Below are 13141 nucleotides of genomic sequence, written 5' to 3' on the forward strand. Positions count from 1 at the left end.
GGCCGTCATCCCCACCCCCAATGAAGCATCACCTGAGGAGCTCCTTGGCCAGGCAGCTTGGAGTCAGGAGTGGAAGGGGAAGAGGTAGAGGTGGGGAGGAGAAGCGAGGGGGGGGAGGGGAGGGTTGGTTTTTATAGAATTTTTTTTTTTTATCCAATTTCGTTCCAGATGAACTCTAACGCCAAAGATCACTTTGTGCCAATGTGTTTGATCTTAGGCCAAAAGGCCGAGAGGCGAAGTTGCACCGTTCCTGGAAATATTGCAATACCAGGTCGGTGCATGGAGTGGACAGGGCATGCCCCTGATCCAGCTCCCTGTCCAAAAATCAATTCAATATCATGTCCCCATAGGGGATATTAAACTGATAAGAACAGATACTACACTTGATCTTAGCCAAAAGGCGAGAAATACTGATGATTTCAGACAAATGTTCAGTTTAAATGTTTTTTATTTAACGAAACCTTGTTGCGCATTGGCTCAGATAGCTGCACCGTTACACGTTGGCGATTCCTTAACATCAAAGGGTATAATTACACTTAACTTCAATTAACTTAAACTTTAACTGTCGCCAAGGTGATGCCCACCATTGATGTATGACCTGCACACCCAGCAGTGTGTCAGCTTTGTAAATACCACCAACGTTCTTTCAGGCAAAGCATTCATTGATGAGCTCCTGACTTAAGGCTCTTGCAGCTATCATGCCACCATGGGCCCTTTCATGCAGTCTACAGTGGGGCAGGGGCATGGTTTCAGCTTCAGCCTGATTGTCTGGGCCGATGTCAGCGTCCACCTCCTCGACCTCCTCTTCCTCTCTATGGTGAGATGGACTGTCAGACTCTTCAGGCAATTCTTGTCCCCCGCTGATAGCCAAGTTGTGCAACATGGAACACACCATCACAAATTGAGCTACCTGCTCAGGGTGGTATTGGAGATCGCCTCCTGAGTGGTCCAGGCATCTAAAGAGCTGCTTAAGCACTCCAATGGTTTTCTCCATGATATTGAGAGTGGCTCTGTGGCTCACGTTTTATCGCCTCTCAGCTTCGGTGTGGGTGTCACGTATGGGGGTCATCAGCCAGGTGGCGAGGCCATATTCTTTGTCCCCAAGCATCCAGCATTGACCTTGTGGCTCATTGTTAAACAAGTCAGATACAGTGCTCTCATGCAGTGTGGCCTCTTGCACAGCCCCAATTTTAATCGCCTCACCGTTATTGGCCGTACATTTATCTGCCCAGGCCCTAAGCTCTGCACTCCCTCCCTAAACCTCTCCACCTCTCTCCCTCTCTCTCCCCCTTTATGGTGTTCCTTCAAACCAGCAACCTTTTGATCACTTGTCCTAATATCACCTTATGTGGCTCGTTGTCATTTTTCCTTTGATAATCGCTCCTGTGAAGCACTTACGGGCGTTTTACTATATTAAAGATGCTAAATAAATGCGAGTTGTTGCTTTTGGGCCGAAGCAGCTGGAAAAACACCACAAAGAAATTGTTAAAGAAAACATGTGAATGGGAAGTTGAGCCAAGTCCTTTTGCAACACGCTTGCGAGTAACAAGATTTTGATCTGTGCAGCAGGAGCTCCTGCCACCAAAGGCGCTATAGAAATGCGAGTTGTTGCTGTAGTTGACGTGCTGGCAGAGCGTCTATAGATCCTGAGATGTGAGATATACCAACGGAAATCTACTGTTGCACACCCTACCTGAAAGAAGCTGAGATTCACTTTTAGTTAGTTTTCTCACGTACTCCGCTAAGTCCCGTGGCACCATGACGATTCCTGGGGAGGAAAAGCTCATTCCTGCAGGTGGGTTTTGATCTCGGGGGGGTGGGGGGGGGGGGGGGAAACTCAGGTTTTGCCGTTAGTTAGTGCCTATAAAATATGCAGCCGTTCTTGTAAGTGAACACCTGGGAAACCCGCAATACTGTTATTTTTAGAAGATATTTCTACCAATAATTTTAATTACTAGCTTCGCAAAATCTCAGACTATACCGTAATGGAATTGTTTACTCTGCTTCAAAGTTATGTGATTTTCATTTAACCCCTTTAAACCGAAGACCTGTCAAGTCCTAGCCTGATTGTAAGAATCATACAGCACACAAGGAGACTATTCAGCCCATCGGGCCTCTGCCAGCTCGTTGAAAGAGTGATCCAATTAGTCCCACACCGGCTCTTTCTCCATAGCTCTGCAAATTTTTCCTTTTTTAAAATCATTTTAGGATGCGGGCGTCGCTGGCATGACCAGCATTTATTGCCCATCCCTAATTACCCTTGAGAAGATGGTGGTGAGCCGCCCTCTTGAACCGCTGAAATCCCTGTGGTGAAGGTTCTCCCACAGTGTTGTTAGGGAGGGAGTTCCAGGATTTTGACCCAGCGACAATGAAGGAAAAACTATATATTTCCAAGTCAGGATTATGTGTAACTTGGAGGGGAATTTGTTGGCGATGGAGTTCCGATGCACCTGCTGCCCTTGTCCTTCTAGGTGGAGGTCGTGCGTTTGGGAGGTGCTGCCGAAGAAGCCTTGGCGAGTTGCTGCAGTGCATCTTGTAGATGGTACACACTGCAGCCATAATTCACCGGTGGTGGAGGGAGTGAATGTTTAAGCTGGTGGATGGGGTGCCAATCACGTGGGCTTCTTTGTCCTGGATGGTGTCGAGCTTCTTGAGTGTTGTTGGAGCCGCACTCATCCAGGCAAGTGGAGAGTATTCCATCACACTCCTAACTTGTGCCTTGTAGATGGTGGAAAGACTTTGAGGAGTCAGGAGGTGAGATACTCACCACAGACTACCCAGCCTCTGACCTGCTCTTGTTGCCACAGTATCTATGGGGCTGGTCCAGTCAAGTTTCTGGTCAATGTGACCCCCAGGATGTTGATAGTGGGGGATTCGGCGATGGTAATGCTGTTGACTATCAAGGGGAGGTGGTTAGATTCTCGCTTGTTGGAGATGGTTATTGCCTGGCACTTGTGTGGCGCAAGTGTTACTTGCCACTTATCAGCCCAAGCCCGAATGTCATCCAGGTCTTGCTGTATGTGGGCATGGACTGCTCCATTATCTGAGGAGTTGCGAATGGAACTGAGCGTTGTGCAGTCAACAGTGAACATCACCATTTCTGACCTTATGATGGAAGGTCATTGATGAAGCAGCTGAAGTTCTGGGCTGTGATGATTGACCTCCAAAAACCACAACCATCTTCCTTTGTGCTAGGTATGACTCCAGCCAGTGGAGAGTTTTTCCCCTAATTCCCATTAAATTCATTTTTACTATGGCTCCTTGATGCTGCACTCAGTCAAATGTCAAGGACTGTTACTCTCACCTCTGAAACTCAGCTCTTTTGTCCATGTTTGGACCAAGGCTGCAATGAGGTCTCGAGCTGAGTGGTCCTGGCAGAACCCAAACTGAGCATCAGTTTTTAGTGAGTTAATGCCGCTTGATAGCACTGTTGACGACACCTTCCATCACTTTGCTGATGATTGAGAGTCGACTGATTGAGCGGTAATTGGCCGGATTTGATTTGGACAGGACATACACTTTTCCACATTGTCAGATAGATAGTGTTGTAGCTGTATTGGAACAGCTTGGCTAGAAGTTCTAGTGGGGCCCATAGCCTTTGCTGTATCCAGTGCACTCAGCCCTTTCTTGATAGCACGAGGAGTGAATCGAATTGGCTGAAGACTGGGTTCAGGAGGAGATTGATATGAATAATTTACTCAGCAGTATGTCCTTCAGTACTCGGTCAGCAGTGATGCTACCGAGCCACTCTTGGTGGTGAACATTGAAGTCCCCATCCAGAGGACATACCCTCACTCCTTCAAGTGATGTTCAACATGGAGGAGCACTGATTCATCAATTGAGGGAGGGTAGTAATCAGCAGGAGGTTTCATTGCCCATGCTTGACCTGAAGCCATGAGACTTCATGGCATCTGGAGTCAATGTTGGGGACTCCCAGGGCCACTACCTCCTGACTGTATACCACTGTGCCGCCACCAGGTGGATACAAGAGACTCGCACTCTCGAATGGGTCTGTCCTGCAGGTGACAGAACATACCCAGGGATGGTGATGGAGGAGGCTGGCTGATTGGCATGATTATGTGCGTAAGACTAGTCTTCCAATTTGGGCATAAGTCCCCAGATGTAAATGAGGAGGACTTTGCAGGGTCGACTGGGCTGGGTGTGTCGTTGTCGTGTCCGACACCAGTGTCGAGTGGTCCATCTGCTTATCCTGTAGCTGTTTGTTACAACAGAATGGGTTGTTAGGTTAGTTAAGAGTCAACCACATTGCTATGGGTCTGGAGTCACATATAGACCAGACCAGGTAAGGTCGGCAGATTTCCTTCCCTGAAGGACATTAGTGAACCAGATGGGTTTTTACGACAATCCGGTAGTTTTATGGTCACCATTACTGACACTAGCTTTTTAATCCCAGATTTATTTAATTAACTGAATTTAAATTCCCCAGCTGCCATGGTGGGATTTGAACTCATGTCTCTGGATCATTCGGCCAGGCCACCGGATTACTAGCCTCATAACTTAACCATTATGCTACCATTTTCCTCTCTGCTACAATGCTCCTTAAGACTTACCTCCTTAAGCAAGCAAGTAGCCACCTGTCCTAATATCTCCTTATGTGCCTCGACTCTGACATCGTAACTCCAGTACTCTCTGCCTGTTTGGCACCCAGTTGAGGAAAAGGTGCCAATATTACTTTCCTATTTTAGCTTAAAAAGCTGAATCCTATTTCCGTCCAGTTTTATTCTTATTTAGAAACATAGAAACATAGAAATTAGCTTCAGGAGTAGGCCATTCGGCCCTTCTAGCCTGCACCGCCATTCAATAAGATCATGGCTGATCATTTACCTCAGTACCCCTTTCCTGCTTTCTCTCCATACCCCTTGATCCCTTTGGCTGTAGGGGCCATATCTAACTCCCTTTTGAATATCTAACGAACTGGCCTCAACAACTTTCTGTGGTAGAGAATTCCACAGGTTAACCGTTCTCTGAGTGAAGAAGTTTCTCCTCATCTCGGTCCTAAATGGCTTACCCCTTATTCTTAGACTGTGACCCCTGGTTCTGGAACTCCCCAGCAATGGAAACATTCTTCCTGCCTCTAACCTGTCATGTATTTCACGTATTCATCCAATTCCCTTTTGAAAGTTACTATTGAAACTGCTACTATCGCCCTTTCAAGCAGTGCGTTCCAGATCACATCTCGCTGCATGAAAGAAATTCTCCTTATCTTCACTCTGCTTCTTATGCCAATTATCGTAAAGCTGTGTCCTCTGGTAAACGACGCTCCTGCCAGTGAAAACAGTTTCTCACGATCTGCTCTCTCTGGTGAATGTAAAAGATCCCACGGCACTATATCGAGAAGAGCGGGTGAGTTATCTCTGGTGTCCTGGCCAATGTTTATCCCTCAACCAACATCAGTAAAACAGATTATCTGGTCATTATCACATTGCTGCTTATGGGAGCTTGCTGTGCGCAAATTGGCTGCTGCGTTTCCTACATTATAGCAGTGGCTACACGTCAAAAGTACTTCATTGGCTGTAAAGCACTTTGGGACATCCAGAGGTTATATATAAATGCATGTTATTTTTTTCTTACTCTATCAAAACCCCTCATAGTTTTGAACAACTTTATTAAATGTCCCCTTAACCTTCCCTGCTCAAAGGAGAATAACTCCAGCTTCTCTAGTCTCTCGCTTTCAGCTTTAAAATTCATTCACTACAACAACAGCTGGTATTTACATAGCGCCTTTCACATAGTAAAATGTCGTAAGGCGTTTTACGGGAGTATTCTAAGTAAAAAATTGACACCAAGCTATATAGGGGGAAATCAGGGCAAATAAACAAAGGTTTGGTCATAGAGGTAGGTTTTAAGGAGCAGCTTAAAGGAGCAAAGAGAGGTGGAGAGATTTAGGGAGGGAATTCCAGAGCTTGGAGCCTAGGCAACGGAAGGGACAGCCACTAATGGTTGAGTCTTTATAATCAGGGATGCTCAAGAGGGCAGTTATCACAGGGGGCTGTGGGGCTGGAGGAGATTACAGAGATAGAGAGGTGCGAGGCCATGGAGGGATTTGAAAACAAGGATATGAATTTTGAAATCAGATGTTGCTTAACCGGGAGCCAATGTAGGTCAGTGAGCACAGGGGTGATGGGTGATCGGGACTTGGTGCGAGTTAGGACACAGGCAGCTGATCTCTGGATCGCCTCTAGTTTATGTAGGGTAGAATGTGGGAGGTCAGCCAGGAGTGCATTAGAATAGTCAAGTCTAGAGGTAACAAAGTCATGGATGAGGGTTTCAGCAGCGGATGAGCTGAAACAAGAGCAGAGATGGGCGATGCTCTGTAGGTGGAAATAGAGGGTTTTAGTTGCGCTATGGATATGTGGCCAGAAGCTCATTTCAGGATCAGATTTGACACCAAGGTTGCAAACAGTCTGGTTCAGCGTCAGACAAATACTATGGAGAGGGATGGAGTCAGCGGAGAGGGATCGGAGTTTATGGTGGGGACCGAAAACAATGGCTTCGATCTTCCCAAAACTGAATTGGAGAAAATTTCTGCTCGTCCAGAACTGGATGTCGGACAAGCAGTCTGACAATTTAGAGACCATGGAGAGATTGAGAGAAGTGGTGGTGAGGTAAAGCTGGGTGCCGTCAGCGTACATGTGAAAACTGACGCTGTGTTTTCAGATGATATCACCAAGGGGCAACATGTAGATGAGAAATAGGACGGGACCAAAGACAGATCCTTGGGGGACACCAGAGGTAATGATGTGGGAGTGGGAAGTGAAGCCATTGCAGCTGATTTTCTGGCTACGATTAGATAGATAAGAATGGAATCAGGCGAGTGCTGTCCCACCCAGCTGGACCACAGGTGGAGAGGCGTTGGAGGAGGATAGAGTGGTCAACCGTGTCAGAGGCTGTCGACAGGTCGAGAAGACAAGGAGGGATAGTTTATCTTTGTCACAGTGACAAAGGATGTCAACAGCAACTTGCATTTATATAGTGACTTTAACATAATAAAACGACCCCAGTCGCTTCACAGGAGCGTAATCAAAGATACATAAGAAGACATTAGGACAGGTGACCAAAAGCATGGTCAAAGAAGTCGATTTTAAGGAGCGTTTTAAATGAGGAGAGAGATATAAAGAGGTAGAAAGGTTTAGGGAGGGAATTCCGGAGCTTGGAGCTGAGGCAGCTGAAGGCACATCCGCCAATAGAGGAGCGATGAAAATCAGTCCTGCGCAAGAAGCTAGAATTGGAGGAGCGCAGAGATCTTGGAGGGTTATAGGGCATGAGGAGATTACAGAGATAGGGAGAAAAGTCATAATTTGAATGTTTTATAGAGAAGTTCACACAACATTCAACCCTGTTCGCCACCTCAATTTTCTTTTATTCATTCATGGGATGTGGGCGTCGCTGGCAAAGCCAGCATTTATCGCTCATCCCTAAATAGCCCTTGCGAAGGTGGTGGTGAGCCGCCTTCTTGAACCGCTGCAGTCCGTGTGGTGAAGGTGCTCCCACAGTGCTGTTAGAGAGGGAGTTCAGGATTTTGACCCAGCCACGATGAAGGAATGGCCGATATATTTCCAAGTTAGGATTGGTGTGTGACTTGAAGGGGAAGTTGTCGGTAATGATGTTCCCATGCTCCTGCTGCTACCCCTTGTCCTTCCAGGTGGTAGAGCTTGCGGGTTTGGGAGGTGTTGCCGAAGAAGCCTCGGCGAGTTGCTGCAATGCATCTTGTAGAAGATACACACTGCAGCCACGGTGCGCTGGTGGTGGAGAAAGTGAATGTTGAAGGTGGTGGATGGGGGGGCCAATCAAGTGGGCTTCTTTGTCCTGGATGGCGTCGAGCTTCTTGAGTGTTGTTGGAGGTGCACTCATCCAGGCAAGTGGAGAATATTCCATCACACTCCTGACTTGTGCCTTGTAGATGGTGGAAAGGCTTTGGGGTGTCAGGATGTGAGACACTCGCCACAGAATACCCAGCCTCTGACCTGCTCTTGTAGCCACTGCATTTATGTGGCTGGTCCAGTTAAGTTTGTGGTCAATGGTGACCCCCCAGGATGTTGATAGTGGGGGATTCAGCAATTGTAATGCTGTTGAATGTCAAGAGGTGGTGGTAAGACTCTTGCTTGTTGGAGATAGTCACTGCCTGGCACTTGTGTGGCACAAATTTTACCTGCCACTTATCAGCCCAAGCCTGAATGTCATCCAGATCTTGTTGCATGCGGGCATGGACTGCTTCATTACCTGAGATTCTAAATCAATGGTTCTAAGTAATTGCAAAGCGAGGATATTATCTTCTAAAGAAGCGCACATTAAAATCTTATTTGGATTGTTTCATTTTGCATGTGAAATGATTTCTCGCTCTGTTATTAATAAACTAAAAGGTTTGCATCTCTCACTGTTCGGAGTTTAAAGGATAATTTGTGCAGAGAGCTGCACAATATGATATCACCACGCTCGCTATCAAAGACGCGCAGTGGCATTTAAGTGCACTCCAGTAACAAGGCAGACAATGGCTTCTCGTTCAGTCCCATTTGGTGCGAAAATGGAAACAGATGATAAATGCTCTCTCCGGGTAGGTGTTTTGTTGAGCATCTCATTACTTATCACCGATTGACAAGGAATAAATGGGGGAATTATTGTAGCACACGGGAAAACATCTCCCCTTTTTGACAGCTAAAACAGCACAGCTACTTTTAAAACAAAAACATGTACAAGGCTGGAGGTTGAGTAATTAGCACAGACTTCTGTTATGTTCAGAATAACTCCACAAGACTGTGCACTGCAAGCTCAAACTGTTGTGACCTTGATCCCTTTAATGTAACTTCAGAGTGAGGAAGCAGCATGGTAGACTGCCTTTTATACCTGCTTACCCAGGGTGTGCAGGTGACCCTTGGGTCTCCCACAGGTGCACCCCATAGTAAAGTTTACATACATAACATCACCCCCCCCCCAAAGTCTCAGATACAAGTTATTTACAAGTTGAAACAATCCGGGGCTCCATGTTTCCGGGTTGATCGCCTGAGTTGAAGTCCTGGCATGGGTGAGTTGGTCGGATCATTGCTGCACTATGGTGCGGCTGGTCTGATTAGAGAGTCGGGCCTGGTGGGTTCATCCTCGTGGTTGACCGCGAGGTCGATTGCTGGTTGGGTGTGTATTGGTGGATCAATGATGGTAATGTCCTCTTCAAACTGTTCTTGGTTGTCAGTGAATCACAGTTTGGTTTGATCCAAATGCTTTCTGCACGTTTGTCCATTCAAAAGTTAGACAACAAATACTCTATTCCCCTCCTTGGCTAAAACAGAGCCAGCAACCCATTTGGAACCATGACCATAATTAAGAACAAACAGGGTCATTAAACTCATTGTCACATGATACAGCCGCGCAATCGTGGTACACATTGTTATGTCTTGGATAAAGAGCCAGACTAGATGCTGCAAGCTCAAAATAGGTATGACCGTAGTCCTTTATTACAGATCTCAGAGTGCCTCTCCAGCCTGCGAGGCCTCCTTATATACAGGTGCTCCCAAGGGATTGTGAGATCCTTTGGGACTCCAGGTGATAAGCCCTCTGGTGGTTAAACATGGTAATTACAGGTTTACATACATAACAACACTCCCAACCCCCCCTAAGTCAATAGTGTAACTATTTACAATGTGAGTCGATCTGGGGCCTTCCTTTCCCTGGTTGATCGTCTCGGTACAAATGCTGGTTTTGGTGAGTCGTTTGTTAGGCCATCGCTGGGTTGCTGCACAGCTGGCCTTGCTGGACTGCTGGGGGTGGTGAGCCTTACTGGGCTGCTGCGGGTGATGGGTTCTGCTTCATGGTCAACCGTTGGGTCGGTTGATACTCGTGTGTGTGTGTGTGTGTGTGTGTGTGTTGGAGGATCAAAAAAGGTAGAGTCTATTGTGGGTTGTTCTGGATAGTCCGTAAATCTGAGGTTGGTTTGGTCCAACTGTTTTCTGCAGGTGAATCCATTTGCGAGTTTGACCACAAACACCCTACTCCCCTCTTTGGCCAAAACAGTGCCAGCAATCCACCTGGGACCTTGTCCACAGTTCAACACAAATACAGGATCATTTACTTCAATTTCGCGTGACATATTTGCGCGATCATGATATGTATTCTGTTGAAGCCGCCTGCTCTCTACCTGTTCATGTAGATCAGGGTGGACGAATGAGATCTTGCCTTAAGTGCCCTTTTCATGAGCAATTCAGCAGGAGGGACCCCGGTGAGCGAGTGGGGCCTTGTGCGGTAACTAAGCAGGACTCGGGATAAGCGAGTCTGCAGTGAGCCTTCAGTTACCCTTTTCAAGCTTTGCTTGATTGTTTGAACTGCTCGTTCTGCCTGACCGTTGGACACTGGCTTAAACGGGGCAGATGTGACATGTTTGACCCCATTGCGGGTCATGAATTCCTTGAATTCGGCACTGGTAAAGCACGGCCCATTGTCACTTACAGGCCATGCGTGGCAAACATAGCCCATAGGCTTTCAATGGTGGCAGCGGACGTGCTTGCCGACATTATCACACATTCAATCCATTTGGAGTACGCATCTACAACCACTAAAAACATTTTTCCCAAGAATGGGCCTGCATAGTTGACATGGACCCTAAACCACGGATTGGAGGGCCAAGTCCATAAACATAGTGGCGCCTCTCTGGGTGCATTGCTTAACTGGGAACATGTATTATATTTGTGCACACAGGACTCTAAGTCTGCATCGATACTGGGCCAACACGTGTGGGATCTAGCTATCGCTTTCATCATTAGAATGCCTGGGTGAGTACTGTGGAGATCTCTAATGGAAGTGTCCCTGCCCTTTCTTGGCACAACTACGCGATTACCCCATAGGAGGCAGTCTGTCTGCAAAGACATTTCATCTTTGCATCGCTGGTACTGCTTTATTTCTTCCTGCATCTCTAATGGGACACTAGACAAACTCCCGTGGAGCACACAGTTTTTTATTAAGGACAGTAAGGGGTTCTGGCTCATCCAGTTTATAATCTGTCGGGCGGTAACAGGTGATTCCTCACTCTCGAATGCTTCCATTACCAAAACTAAATCTGCAGGCTGTGCCATTTCCACCCCGGTGGTGGGCAATGGCAGCCTACTGAGAGACAGTTTTCTGTGCCTGGCCCTGTGGCAGATGACGTAGTTGTATGCGGACAACGTGAGCGCCCATCTCTGGATGCGGGCCAATGCATTCGTATTGATCCACTTGCTTTCCGAAAAGAGGGATATAAGCGACTTATGATCAGTTTCCAATTCAAATTTGAGACTGAACAGATATTGATGCATTTTCTTTACCCAGTAAACACACGCTAACGCTTCTTTTTCGATCATACTGTAGGCCCTCTCAGCCTTTGACAGACTTCTGAATGCATAAGCAACCGGTTGCAATTTCCAAAATTCATTAGCTTGTTGCAATACACACCCGACCCCATACGACAACGCATCACATTCTAGTACCAAACGCTTACATGGATTGTACAACAAGCAATTTGTTTGAACATAACATCTTCCTAGCTTTCTCAAAGGCATTTTCTTGGCTTTTACCCCATACCCATTCATCTCCTTTATGCAGTAAAGAGTGCAGGGGTTCTAACAATGTGATAAGACCCGGTAAGAAGTTACCAAAATAGTTCAGACATCCTAGAAACGACCGCAGCTCCGTCACGTTCTGTAGTCTCGGTGCGTTCTTGATTTCCTCCATCTTCGAATCGGTGGGCCTGATGCCGTCCGCCGCAATTCTTCTCCCCAGGAACTCCACTTCAGGCGCCAGGAAAATGCACTTCGAGCATTTTAGCCTGAGCCCCACACAATTGAGCCAACTAAGAACCTCCTCCAGGTTCTGCAGGTGCTCGATGATGTCCCGACCTGTAACCAAGATGACGTCCTGGAAGGCCACGGTGCGCGGGACTGACTTCAGCAAGCTTTCCATGTTCCTCTGGAATATTGCGGCCGATCGAATCCCAAACGGGCATCTGTTGTAAACGAAAAGACCTTTGTGCGTGTTGATGCCGGTGAGGCCTTTCGAAGATTCCTCCAGCTCCTGCATCATGTAGGCCGAGGTCACATCCAACTTCGTGAACGTTTTCCCTCCCGCCAGCATCGCAAATAGGTCGTCTGCTTTTGGTAGAGGGTATTGATCCTGCAGCGAGAAACGATTGATAGTTACTTTGTAATCACCACAGATTCTGACAGTGCCGTCTCCCTTGAGGACTGGAAGAATCGGACTGACCCACTCATTGAATTCGATCGGCGAAATGATGCCCTCTCGTTGTAGCCTGTCCAGCTCGATCTCCACCCTCTCTTTCATCATGGAAGGTACTGCTCTCGCCTTGTGATGGATGGGTCGTGCCTCCGGAATCAAATGGATCTGCACTTTTGCTCCTTGGAATTTCCCGATGCCTGGTTCGAACAGCGAGGGGAACTTGCTTAGGACCTGGGCACATGAGGGCTCGTCGACGGACAAAAGCGCTCGGACGTCGTCCCAGTTCCAGCGTAACTTTCCCAGCCAGCTCCTGCCGAACAGCTTGTGCTAACGCCCGATACCACTCAGAGTGGTAAATCGTGCACCGCTCTATTGTAGGAGACCTTTATGGTAGCACTGCCAATTACGGAAATCAGTTCCTTTGTGTACATTCTCAGTTTGTTGCGAATGGGAGTCAGGACTGGCCTTGAGGCCTTGTTGCACCACAACTTATCGAAAGTCTTTTTACTCATTATGGACTGGCTTGCGCCCGTGTACAGCTCCATGGACACCGGGAGTCCATTTAATTCAACCTTCAGCATTATCAGGAGACACTTTGTGGTAAATGTGTGCACCCCATATACCTCTGCCTCCTCGGTCTGAGGCTCTGGTTCGTCATGATCCACCATGGATCTGTTCTCCTCTGCAACATGGTGGTTTGCAGGATTAGCAGGGTTTGCAGCTCACCTGCACATACGTTGGAGGTGTCCCATTGTTCCACAGCCCTTGCAAACGTATCCTTTGAAGCGGCATGAATGGAATCGATGATCACCCCCCCAGCGCCAACAAGGTGTTAATTACCTTGTATTCACTACCCTTGATGGCGGACTCTGAGTCATCTGCGGACGTGCAGCTACAGGCGTGTAAGTCCTGCCATGTACATTTCGAT

At 47.3% G+C, this 13141-nt stretch overlaps 1 pseudogene; it reads right to left on the minus strand.

Annotated features, from left to right (window-relative positions):
* Positions 1-234: 234 nt before the first annotated feature.
* LOC139269874 (U2 spliceosomal RNA) lies at positions 235-412 on the minus strand (annotated as a pseudogene).
* Positions 413-13141: the final 12729 nt, after the last annotated feature.

Source organism: Pristiophorus japonicus, chromosome 8 (assembly GCF_044704955.1).
Source record: "Pristiophorus japonicus isolate sPriJap1 chromosome 8, sPriJap1.hap1, whole genome shotgun sequence".
NCBI lineage: Eukaryota > Metazoa > Chordata > Chondrichthyes > Pristiophoridae > Pristiophorus > Pristiophorus japonicus.